The sequence below is a fragment of the Pseudophryne corroboree genome, chromosome 8 (genome assembly GCF_028390025.1).
Source record: "Pseudophryne corroboree isolate aPseCor3 chromosome 8, aPseCor3.hap2, whole genome shotgun sequence".
NCBI classification, from domain to species: Eukaryota; Metazoa; Chordata; class Amphibia; order Anura; family Myobatrachidae; genus Pseudophryne; species Pseudophryne corroboree.
Window position 1 is genome coordinate 454,390,217 of NC_086451.1, and position 13,379 is coordinate 454,403,595.

At 53.6% G+C, this 13,379-nt stretch overlaps 1 protein-coding gene across 3 annotated transcripts in view; it reads right to left on the reverse strand.

Annotated features, from left to right (window-relative positions):
• The window catches only part of MGAT1 (alpha-1,3-mannosyl-glycoprotein 2-beta-N-acetylglucosaminyltransferase), a 75,788-nt gene extending 62,423 nt beyond the window's left edge, over positions 1-13,365 (reverse strand). Inside the window, exon 1 of one of the 3 annotated variants that reach the window (XM_063938306.1) lies at positions 13,276-13,365. The gene's annotated coding sequence lies outside the window, so the exon portion shown is untranslated. Of the gene's footprint in view, positions 1-2,330; positions 2,351-12,711; positions 12,901-13,275 lie in introns of those variants that run through there. The other 2 variants (XM_063938305.1, XM_063938307.1) reach the window with 2 other exon arrangements.
• Between the last annotated feature and the right edge of the window lie 14 nt (positions 13,366-13,379).

The window sequence follows — 13,379 nt, forward strand, 5'->3', positions numbered from 1 at the left end:
TCACTATTACAGGCAATCTGCTCCGTCTCCACATCATTTTTCTCCTCATACATGTCGACACAAACGTACCGACATACAGCACACACACAGGGAATGCTCTGATAGAGGACAGGACCCCACTAGCCCTTTGGGGAGACAGAGAGAGAGTTTGCCAGCACACACCAAAGCGCTATATATATACAGGGATAACCTTATATAAGTGTTTTTCCCCTTATAGCTGCTGTATTGTTAATACTGCGCCTAATTAGTGCCCCCCTCTCTTTTTTAACCCTTTCTGTAGTGTAGTGACTGCAGGGGAGAGCCAGGGGAGCTTCCCTCCAACGGAGCTGTGAGGGAAAATGGCGCCAGTGTGCTGAGGAGATAGGCTCCGCCCCTTTTTCTTTGACTTTTCACCTGCTTTTTTATGGATTCTGGCAGGGGTTAAAATTCATCCATATAGCCCTGGGGGCTATATGTGATGTATTTTCGCCAGCCAAGGTGTTTTTATTGCTGCTCAGGGCGCCCCCCCCCTAGCGCCCTGCACCCTCAGTGACCGAAGTGTGAAGTGTGCTGAGGAGCAATGGCGCACAGCTGCAGTGCTGTGCGCTACCTTGATGAAGACAGGATGTCTTCTGCCGCCGATTTTCCGGACCTCTTCTGTCTTCTGGCTCTGTAAGGGGGCCGGCGGCGCGGCTCTGGGACCCATCCATGGCTGGGCCTGTGATCGTCCCTCTGGAGCTAATGTCCAGTAGCCTAAGAAGCCCAATCCACTCTGCACGCAGGTGAGTTCGCTTCTTCTCCCCTTAGTCCCTCGATGCAGTGAGCCTGTTGCCAGCAGGTCTTACTGAAAATAAAAAACCTAAACTAAAACTTTCACTAAGAAGCTCAGGAGAGCCCCTAGTGTGCACCCTTCTCGTTCGGGCACAAAGATCTAACTGAGGCTTGGAGGAGGGTCATAGGGGGAGGAGCCAGTGCACACCAGGTAGTCCTAAAGCTTTCTTTAGATGTGCCCAGTCTCCTGCGGAGCCGCTATTCCCCATGGTCCTTACGGAGTCCCCAGCATCCACTTAGGACGTTAGAGAAATCCCGGATTTTAAAGGTTAACTAAAAAGGCATGGTAAATGCTATTCCAGTACATAACGTAAAGTGCATAGAACACACAAGTGCGTGGAATAGTTTATTATTAATTGGTTTTGGATATGATAGGGTCATTTCTTGGCGTACAGCAGCCAGTACATTTATGGTTCTTGGTGGATGTTTGTAGCCCTCAGGTTTCAGATGGCCGTGTTGGCTGTGTAGAGTGGTGGTGGATGATAGATCGACAGACAATAGGTCAATAGGTACAAAAGGCCGACATATAAAAAGGTCAACGTGGTAATGGTCGACATACATATCAACACATTTTTTGTTTTTGTTTTCATGTTCATACAATGTTTGCTGAATTTACTATCCGTTTCACAAAGTATTACCTTTAGTAACCTTGCCCGAAGCGTGGCGAGTGAAGAGAGTCCGCGCTTTTACGGATTTGGGCTATATTTGGTTAAACATACAAAATAACACCCCCCCCCCCCAAAAAAAAAAAAACTGTACTGTCTATCTTTTTCATGTTGACCCTGTCGGCCATAAGGTGGCGACCCTTTGACTGTCGGTCTGTTAATCCACTGTGCAGAAGCCTTTCATGAAGCTGATGAGGATGGTTTTCCGCCCAGAAATGACAATTCTGCTTGGTAATCTAGCCAGACAAATGACAGTGAGCTTCATCATGAAGTTACAGCGGTAATGCAGGAAATGAGCTGCTGAGTGATGCGAAACCTCAGAAATAGACTACAGATGTGTATCACAAATGAAGACGCCATCTGAGTGATATCATATTCAAACCAATTGATAATAAACTGTATGCCATGCACTTTTACACTATGTACTAACATTCTGAATAGCATTTACTATGGCTTTTTTCGTTAACCTTTAAAATCAGCCGGAAATACGTAAAATACACCCATAACACAAATCATTATACATGGCAAAATACAAGCTAGTGGTCATTCTAGCACCCTGCACCTTTCAAAACCTGTGTAGTTCCTCTTTTTTGCCTGTGGTGTCACACTCTGCTTTGGTGCTTCTAGTACAGTTTGGACTGTATGTCTGCACTGAGATACAGACCAGAGTGTGCTAGTAGCACCACAGGCCAGAAAGAGGAACTGCACGGGTTTTGAAAGGTGCAGGGTGCTAGAATGAACGCTACAAGCCAGTATGTGGCTAAGCAGGCCACCCCCTACTTCTACATCACACAATTCAATAATGAAACTACAGAAATGTAATTTAATTAGGAATATCAGTTCTAGCTTCATTACCTAGTTGCCAAGAAAACCCTTCCGATTCCGCTGAAACTGGCTTCATAGAGAAGGGGGCTGCGAAATGTTCCATTCCAAAGTTATATCGGAGTTCAGTAATAACAGCTAGAGTGGGGGTGGTAGGGGATTTCTGTAACTGTGCTAATGCAGCTCTGGCCTGGGAACATGAGATTCAGCCATTTGTCATACAGGTGGAGTCACTGAACACACAGGAGTCGGACGCAATGCCCACTTTCCTGCAACTGGTCAATGTTTTTCATCGGCGCATGTCTGTAAGTAGCTCAAAAGTCGCACAGCGCACGTGTCCCACAGTGTGAGCGCACATACATGCAGTAGCGAATGGGAAGCGCGTTACTGGGCTGTGGATATTCAAACGCACAGAGATCCGCGGTCTGATGGGCATGTGATAAGTATGTCGCAGCACTAGTCGTATAATCAGATGCGTATCACTCACACTGCTGTCTGTACACCAGGTGCAAGATTCAACAGTGCGATCGCTGGTTGCGTCTAATGACGCTCAAAGTGGTCGTCTCAGTACTCGCGCAAACCGACGCACACTTACACACCGGGGGAAGGACTGCTACCAGCATTTGAACAAAGTCGCAGACGCAACTACGACAAAAGACGCTAAAGCAGTGGCAGAATCAGCCCCATGATCTGGATAACTACAGGCCTGCACTTACCAGAAGACTGAACACTAGAGAGATCATTTCTATCAGTGTCAGTGATTTGTATAAAGGCTCTGGAATAGTTATTACCACCTGGTATGATACTCAGTACACTGGCCAAACATCACATTACTCTGGAGCTCTGTATATACAGCAGGTACCTGCCTGATATCAACTGAAGAAGAAGAAACACGATGGAATCACTATGCACAGCTACACATTGGTGGTCATTCCGAGTTGATCGCTAGCTGCCGTTGTTTGCAGTGCAGCGATCAGGCTGAAAAGCGCCACGTCTGCACATGCGTATGGTGCGCACGCGCGACGTACTTTCACAAAAGCCGATGCAGTTTTACACAAGCTCTAGCGACGCTTTTCAGTCGCACTGCTGGCCGCAGAGTGATTGACAGGAATGTTTCTGGGTGGTAACTGTTTTTTGGGGAGTGTGTGAAAAAAAAGCAGGCGCGCCAGATAAAAACGCAGGAGTGGCTGAGGAAACGGGGGAGTGGCTGTCCGAACACAGGGCGTGTTTGTGACGTCAAAACAGGAACTAAACAGTCTGCAGTGATCGCAAGGTAGGAGTAGGTCTGGAGCTACTCTGAAGCTGCACAATCTTTTTTTGTAGCCGCTGTGCGATCCTTTCGTTCTCACTTCTGCTAAGCTAAGATACACTCCCAGAGGGCGGCGGCATAAAAACAGCTAGCGAGCGAACAACTCGGAATGAGGGCCATAGTACAGTACAAAACATATGCACAGCGGCTACATTATACTTTTCTCATAGTGCAGCTAAACTCTGCGCAGGTGGTCACAGAATGCTTTTATAGGGTCAGATCATGGGGCCTAATTCAGATCTGATTGCAGCAGCAAATTTGTTAGCAGTTGGCCAAAACCATGGTGGTCATTCCGAGTTGTTCGCTCTGTAATTTTGTTCGCATTGCAGCGATTTTCCGCTAATTGCGCATGTGCAATGTTCGCACTGCGACTGCGCCAAGTACATTTGCTATGCAGTTAGGAATTTTACTCACGGCATTACGAGGTTTTTTCTTCGTTCTGGTGATCGTAATGTGATGGACAGGAAGTGGGTGTTTCTGGGTGGAAACTGGCCGTTTTATGGGTGTGTGTGAAAAAACGCTGCCGTTTCTGGGAAAAATGCGGGAGTGTCTGAAGAAACGGGGGAGTGTCTGGGCGAACGCTGGGTGTGTTTGTGACGTCAAACCAGGAACGAAACTGACTGAACTGATCGCAGTTGCCGAGTAAGTCTGGAGCTACTCAGAAACTGCTAAGAAGTGTCTATTCGCAATTCTGCTAATTTTTCGTTCGCAATTTTACTATGCTAAGATTCACTCCCAGAGGGCGGCGGCCTAGCGTGTGCAAAGCTGCTAAAAGCAGCTAGCGAGCGAACAACTCAGAATGAGGGCCCATGTGCACTGCAGGGGGCAGATGTAACATGTGCAGAGAGAGTTAGATTTGGGTGGGGTGTGTTCAAACTGAAATCCAAATTGTAGTGTAAAAATAAAGCAGCCAGTATTTACCCTGCACAGAAACAATATAACCCACCCAAATCTAACTCTCTCTGCACACGTTATATCTGCCCCACCTGCAGTGCACATGGGGTGTCGTCCTTACCTGATCGCATGCTGCCGTTCATCGCAGCGCAGCAATCAGGGCAGAAGTATGCATGCGCCGGCGCATGGCTGACAATTGCCTCTGCCTGATTGACAGGTGGAGACGGTCGCTGGGCGGGAGAGGGCGGCATGGCGGCGTTTGGCCGCCGTTTTGTGGGTGTGGCTGGACCATGCGGGGGGCGGGCCGCAGCGGCTGCGTGACGTCACACGCAGCCACTACGACCCGGGCAGTGACAATTAGCTCCCGGCCAGCACGCAAAAGCTGCGCAGGCCGGGAGTTACTCCTGAAGTGCAAAAGCATCGGGGCTGTGCGATGCTTTTGTACTTCTGCAAGGGCGGGCCTGACATGCGGGGTGGACTATCCCCGTGCTGGCCGTCCCCCCGCATGTCAGTGTGCCTGATCGTAGTCCTGCAAAACTTTACAGGGCTACAATCAGGTCAGAATGACCCCCATGGTTTTGCCCAACTGCTAACAAATTTGCTGCTGCGATCAACTCTGAATGACCCCCTTAGAGTGATACGGGTGAGCTCTTTCTTATGTGTAAGCCATAAAACTGGATGCATGTGTGCAAATAGGAATTTCATTTTTTTTTTTTTACCAACTTTGCAATAAAAGTAAAGCGACCAATCATTTAGGAATATGTTGAATATTTTTACTAAGCAGCGAGAAAGATGGGCAGCGCTTACTAATACATCACTAGATGTATCAACACTGAGCAGACACCCTATCCCCTCCTCCTGTAACCGAATAGCACACTAAATAAATGTTGGGTACCGGAGGGGGAGTAAATCATTGCTGAAGTGCCAGGAGGGCGACCAATCAGCAGCTTATTACTACAAAGGTGCCCCTGCTTTATTACACTGCACATGTATAGAAGCAATATAGTAGAAGTCAATCACTTTTACTAATCATATAAACACACATACTAGCGACACGGATGGTGACACACTCTCCTGGCACCCTCACACTCGGCACCAGGCCTTTTCTCTCCGAGTCACATGCCCTAACGCCCTGCCACAGCCCCAGGATTATGTTCTCTGGCACCCAGTCCCCTCCTCTGGAACTATGGGGGTCATTCCAAGTTGATCGTAGCTGTGCTAAATTTGGCACAGCTACGATCATGTTCCCAGACACAGACGCCCAGCACAGGGCTAGTCCGCCCCGCATGTCTGTCGCCCCCCCACACAAGTAGAAAAGCATTGCACAGCGGCGATGTTTTTGTACTTGTTGAGTAACTCCCGGCCAGCGCAGTTCCTGCGGCTGACCGGGAGTTGCTAGTCGCTAACCCTGGACGTCACGCAGCCGCTGTGGCCCGCCACACGCACGGTCCAGCCACGCCTGCGTTGGCCGGAACGCGCCCACAAAACCGCAGCCAAACGCCGCCGTGCTGCTCCCTCCCGCCCAGCAACCGCCTCTGCCTGTTGATCAGGCAGAGGCGATCGCTAGTGAACGTCAGACTTCGGCCGTCCGGCATGCGCCGGCGCACTGTGGCACCGGCGCATGTGCAGTTCCGACCCCATCGCTGCGCTGCGAACAACTACAGCGAGTGATCGGGTCGGAATGACCCCCTATGTCCCCTGGCACCCAGTCCCCTCCTCTGGGACTATGGTGGTCATTCCGCCAACAACTTTTTGCTGCTGCTGCGATCAACTAGTCCACGCCTATGGGGGAGTGTATTTTAGCTTAGCAGGGCTACGATCGCTTGTACCCTGTGAGACGATCTCAGCGATGCTGGGGCCGGCTTTGACGTCAGACATCCGCCCTCCGTTCTCATGGACACGCCTGCGTTTTCTTCACCACTACCCGAAAACGGCAGGCAACGGTCTGGTGACGCCCAGGAACGCCTTCTTTCTGTCAATCTTCTTGCGGTCGGCTCTGCGACTGCTTTCTTTGTTGGGCGCGACGTAACCCAGCGACCCCTGTCACCAGGCAACGACGCGTGTGCGCAGTGCGGCCGCCGCGCATGCGCATTCCAGACCCGTTCGCACCACAACAACAAACCGCTACGTGCGAATGGGTCGGAATGACCCCCTATGTCCTCTAGCACCCAGTCCCCTCTTCTGTAACTATGATATCTGGCACTCTATCCCTTCCTCTGGGACTATGGTGGTCATTTCGAGTTGTTCGCTCGCTAGCTGTTTTTAGCAGCCGTGCAAACGCTATGCCGCCGCCCTCTGGGAGTGTATCTTAGCTTAGCAGAAGTGCGAACGAAGGGATCGCAGAGCGGCGGCAATCTTTTTTTGTGCAGTTTTAGAGTAGCTCAATACCTACTCAGTGCTTGCGATCACTTTAGACTGTTCAGTTCCTGTTTTGACGTCACGAACACGCCCTGCGTTATTCCTGGCATGCCTGCGTTTTTCCAGACACTCCCTGAAAACGGTCAGTTGACACCCAGAAACGCCCCCTCTGCATGTCAATCACTCTGCGGCCAGCAGTGCGACTGAAAAGCTTCGCTAGACCTTGTGTGAAACTACATCGTTCGTTTCAATAGTACGACGCACGTGCGCATTGTGCCGCATACGCATAGGTGCCTTTTTTTGCCTCATCGCTGCAGAGCGAACGAAAGCAGCTAGCGATCAACTTGGAATGACCACCTATGTCCCTTGACATCCTGTCCATTCGTCCTCTAGCACCCAGTCCCCTCCTCTGGAACCATGTCCTCTGGCACCCAGTCCTATCCTCAGGGACTATGTCCCTTGACATCCTATCCTTTCGTCCTCTAGCACCCTATCTCCTCCTCCAGAACTATGCCCTCTGGCACCCTATCACTTCTTCCGGGACTATGCCCTCTGGCTCCCAGTCCCCTCCTCCGGAACTATGTCCTCTGACATCCTGTCCTCTAGCACCCTATCCTCTCCTCCGGAACCATGTCATTTGGCACCCTATCCCTTCCTCTGGGACTATGTCCTCTGGTACCCAGTCCCCTCCTCCGGGACTATGTCCTCCGACATCCTGTCCTCTAGCACCCAGTCCCCTTCTCTGTAACTATGATCTCTGGCACTCTATCCCTTCCTCCGGGACTAAGTTCTCTGGCACCCAGTCCCCTCCTCCGGGACTATGTCCCTTGACATCCTGTCCATTCGTCCTCTAGCACCCAGTCCCCTCCTCCGGGACTATGTCCCTTGACATCCTGTCCATTCGTCCTCTAGCACCCAGTCCCCTCCTCTGGAACTATGATCTCTGGCACTCTATCCCTTCCTCCGGGACTATGTCCTCTGTCACCCAGTCCCCTCCTCCGGGACTATGTCCCTTGACATCCTGTCCATTCGTCCTCTAGCACCCAGTCCCCTCCTCTGGAACCATGTCCTCTGGCACCCAGTCCTATCCTCAGGGACTATGTCCCTTGACATCCTATCCTTTCGTCCTCTAGCACCCTATCTCCTCCTCCAGAACTATGCCCTCTGGCACCCTATCACTTCTTCCGGGACTATGCCCTCTGGCTCCCAGTCCCCTCCTCCGGAACTATGTCCTCTGACATCCTGTCCTCTAGCACCCTATCCTCTCCTCCGGAACCATGTCATTTGGCAACCTATCCCTTCCTCTGGGACTATGTCCTCTGGTACCCAGTCCCCTCCTCCGGGACTATGTCCTCTGACATCCTGTCCTCTAGCACCCAGTCCCCTTCTCTGTAACTATGATCTCTGGCACTCTATCCCTTCCTCCGGGACTAAGTTCTCTGGCACCCAGTCCCCTCCTCCGGGACTATGTCCCTTGACATCCTGTCCATTCGTCCTCTAGCACCCAGTCCCCTCCTCTGGAACTATGATCTCTGGCACTCTATCCCTTCCTCCGGGACTATGTCCTCTGTCACCCAGTCCCCTCCTCCGGGACTATGTCCCTTGACATCCTGTCCATTCGTCCTCTAGCACCCAGTCCCCTCCTCCGGGACTATGTCCCTTGACATCCTGTCCATTCGTCCTCTAGCACCCAGTCCCCTCCTCTGGAACTATGATCTCTGGCACTCTATCCCTTCCTCCGGGACTATGTCCTCTGTCACCCAGTCCCCTCCTCCGGGACTATGTCCCTTGACATCCTGTCCATTCGTCCTCTAGCACCCAGTCCCCTCCTCCGGGACTATGTCCCTTGACATCCTGTCCATTCGTCCTCTAGCACCCAGTCCCCTCCTCCGGGACTATGTCCCTTGACATCCTGTCCATTCGTCCTCTAGCACCCAGTCCCCTCCTCCGGGACTATGTCCCTTGACATCCTGTCCATTCGTCCTCTAGCACCCAGTCCCCTCCTCCGGGACTATGTCCCCTGACATCCTGTCCATTCGTCCTCTAGCACCCAGTCCCCTCCTCTGGAACTATGATCTCTGGCACTCTATCCCTTCCTCCGGGACTATGTCCTCTGTCACCCAGTCCCCTCCTCCGGGACTATGTCCCTTGACATCCTGTCCATTCGTCCTCTAGCACCCAGTCCCCTCCTCTGGAACTATGATCTCTGGCACTCTATCCCTTCCTCCGGGACTATGTCCTCTGTCACGCAGTCCCCTCCTCCGGGACTATGTCCCTTGACATCCTGTCCATTCGTCCTCTAGCACCCAGTCCCCTCCTCCGGGACTATGTCCCCTGACATCCTGTCCATTCGTCCTCTAGCACCCAGCCCCCTCCTCTGGAACTATGATCTCTGGCACTCTATCCCTTCCTCCGGGACTATGTCCTCTGTCACCCAGTCCCCTCCTCCGGGACTATGTCCCTTGACATCCTGTCCATTCGTCCTCTAGCACCCAGTCCCCTCCTCTGGAACTATGATCTCTGGCACTCTATCCCTTCCTCCGGGACTATGTCCTCTGTCACCCAGTCCCCTCCTCCGGGACTATGTCCCTTGACATCCTGTCCATTCGTCCTCTAGCACCCAGTCCCCTCCTCTGGAACTATGATCTCTGGCACTCTATCCCTTCCTCTGGGACTATGTCCTCTGGCACCCTATCCCATCTTCTGGGACTATGTCCTCTGGCACCCAGTCCCCTCCTCCTGGACTATGTCCCTTGACATCCTGTCCATTCGTCCTCTAGCACCCTATCCCCTTATCCGGAACTATGTCCCCTGGCACCCTATCCCTTCCTCTGGGATTCTGTCCTCTGGCACACTGTCCCCACCTCCGGGACTATGTTCTCTGACACATTGTCCCCTCCTCAGGGAATATGTCCTCTGGCACCCTAACCCTTCCTCCTGGACTGTCCCCTCCTCTAGGACTATGCAGTGCTTACACCCTGCCAGCTCTTCACACCTTAGATACTGCACCATAACCTCTTCCCCAGGATCATGTCCTCTGACCATGTGTCCACCCCTACCCTCCAAGGAGGGCATGACTTCTAGTACTCTGTCACCCCCGGGATACTATAACCATCTTTTCCCATAGCACCATGACTCTCCGTCATGGGTTATACCCAGCTTGTCACCCAGGACCATGTCCTCTAGCACCGTCACCCCCAGGATACTGGCACCATGTCCTGTCCCCCCAGGTACAACGCCCTCTAGAGCCCTGTGACTCCCAGGAAACTGGCATGTCCTGTCCCCGGTACCATGTCCTCTACCATCATCACCCCCAGGATACTGTCACCAGGTCCTGTCCCCGGTACCATGTCCTCTACCATCGTCACCCCCAGGATACTGTCACCAGGTCCTGTCCCCGGTACCATGTCCTCTACCATCGTCACCCCCAGGATACTGTCACCAGGTCCTGTCCCCGGTACCATGTCCTCTACCATCATCACCCCCAGGATACTGTCACCAGGTCCTGTCCCCGGCACCATGTCCTCTACCATCGTCACCCCCAGGATACTGTCACCGGGTCCTGTCCCCGGTACCATGTCCTCTACCATCATCACCCCCAGGATACTGTCACCAGGTCCTGTCCCCGGTACCATGTCCTCTACCATCGTCACCCCCAGGATACTGTCACCAGGTCCTGTCCCCGGTACCATGTCCTCTACCATCATCACCCCCAGGATACTGGCACCATGGGGGTGACTCCCCCCGGTACAATGTCGTCTAGCACCGTCACCCCCAGGATACTGGCATGTCCTGTTGCCCGGTACCATGTCCTCTAGCACCGTCACCCCAGTATACTGGCACCAGGTCCTGTCCCCGGTACCATGTCCTCTACCATCGTCACTCCCAGGATACTGGCACCATGTCCTCTAGCACCGTCACCCTCAGGCATGTCCTGTTCCCCCGGTACCATGTTCTCTAGCACCGTCACCCTCAGGATACTGGCACGAGGTCCTCTAGAACCCTGTCACCCCCAGGATACTGGCACCATGTCCTGTCCCCCTGGTACCATGTTCTCTAGCACCCTGTCACCCCCAGGATACTGGCACCATGTCCTGTCCCCCTGGTACCATGTCCTCTAGCACCGCCAACCCCAGGATACTGGCACCATGTCCTGTCCCCCTGGTACCATGTCCTCTAGCACCGTCACCCTCAGGATACTGGCATGTCCTGTTCCCCCGGTACCATGTTCTCTAGCACTGTTACCCTCAGGATACTGGCACCAGGTCCTGTCTCCCCGGTACAATGTCCTCTTGCATCCTGTCACCCCCAGGATACTGGCATGTCCTGTTCCCCCTGGTACCATTTCTCTAGCACCCTGTCACCCCCAGGATACTGGCACCATGTCCTGTCCCCCTGGTACCATGTTCTCTAGCACCCTGTCACCCCCAGGATACTGGCACCATGTCCTGTCCCCTGGAACCATGTCCTCTAACACCCTGTCACCCCCAGGATACTGGCACCATGTCTTGTCCCCCTGGTACCATGTCCTCTAGCACCGCCAACCCCAGGATACTGGCACCATGGCCTGTCGCCAGGTACATTGTCCTCTAGCACCCTGTCACCCCCAGGATACTGGCACTATGTCCTGTCCCCATGGTACCATGTCCTCTAGCACCCTGTCACCCCCAGGATAATGGCACCATGTCCTCTAGCACCGTCACCCTCAGGATACTGGCACCATGTCCTGTCCCCCTGGTACCATGTCCTCTAGCACCCTGTCACCCCCAGGATACTGGTACCATGTCCTCTAGCACCGTCACCCTCAGGATACTGGCATGTCCTGTTCCCCCGGTACCATGTTCTCTAGCACTGTTACCCTCAGGATACTGGCACCAGGTTCTGTCTCCCTGGTACAATGTCCTCTTGCATCCTGTCACCCCCAGGATACTGGCATGTCCTGTTCCCCCTGGTACCATGTTCTCTAGCACCCTGTCACCCCCAGGATACTGGCACCATGTCCTGTCCCCCTGTTACCATGTCCTCTAGCACCCTGTCACCCCCAGGATACTGGCATGTCCTGTTCCCCCGGTACCATGTTCTCTAGCACCCTGTCACCATGTCCTGTTCCCCCGGTACCATGTTCTCTAGCACCGTCACCCCCAGGATACTGGCACCATCTCCTGTCCCCCCGGTACCATGTCCTCTTGCATCCTGTCACCCCCAGGATACTGGCAGCATGTCCTGTCCCCTGGTACCATGTCCTCTAGCACCCTGTCACCCCCAGGATACTGGCATCATGTCCTGTCCCATGGTACCATGTCCTCTAGCACCCTGTCACACCCAGGATACTGGCATCATGTCCTGTCCCATGGTACCATGTCCTCTAGCACCCTGTCACACCCAGGATACTGGCATGTCCTGTTCCCTGGCACCATATCCTCTAGCACCGCCACCCCCAGGATACTGGCACCATGGCCTGTCACCCGGTAGAGCTGCCACGCAGCCAGCTGCACACATGTGGAGGGCAGGGGTCTCATACGTGCGGCAGTCAGACCATGATTACAATAACAAATCAAATCAGATGTTCTGAGATCCTGTCCCTAGGGTAGCCAAAGGCTGGCAGGGCCATCTGGGACTTGTAGTTCCTCAGCAGCTGGTCAGCCCCCCTGCAGGTGACAATGTGTAACACAGGTGCTGCTGCCAGGGGCGAGGCTACAGGTGAGCACAGTGGGTGATGGGACCAGACACACAAATGGGCTGATGACGTCAGGACACACAGTGTACGGTATGGCACCACAGGCAAGGAGGAGGGGGGTGTCTGAGGTCGAGTCATGACGTCACGGGCTGGCCGATGACATCACGGGCACCTACCACGAGGTCACGTGATCCTATCCCCCGCCACAGGTCTCTGGTGCCTCTGTCTTCCCTGCTTTCTGCCCCCTTCCCCGCTGTCGTTTCCATTTCCGCCGGAAGCTATTACTAGGACGCTGTCACTATGGCAACTGGCACCTCTCGCGACCCTCCGCCAGGACGCGCGGACACAGCAGCCGCCGCCGATGATACAACGTCGTACACATGTCGAACGCAGCTGTCTCCCAAGCGCTGATTGGCAGCGCCGTAACGCCTACGAAGGCTGTGATTGGGTGTCGTGACAACTGACTGTTCTACCAAACTTGTCTGCTCCGCGGAGACATATTGTGTGCGCCCAGGGCTATACGCGACCGTTATCACAGTCTTCGGGAAAATGGCCGCCACCGCTACTCCTCAGGGAGACGGGTGGAGACATTTCTCCACAGTACCCTAACCTACTGCCACAGCGGAGCGGCTGCCGCGGCGCCCCGGCCATGATGCTCCCTGGCAGGAGGAATGTACTACACAGCGAGTAACAGGAGCTTAGGGTGACTTGCAGCGATATACGGAGCGTAGGGTCCTTACCCTCTCACCAGTGAGTCGGAACGGCGGGGATTAGGAGCGGCTCCCAATACCAGCGAGAGGGCCGGAAGCTGAGGGATAGAGCGCCGGAAAAAGGCGGAAACGCT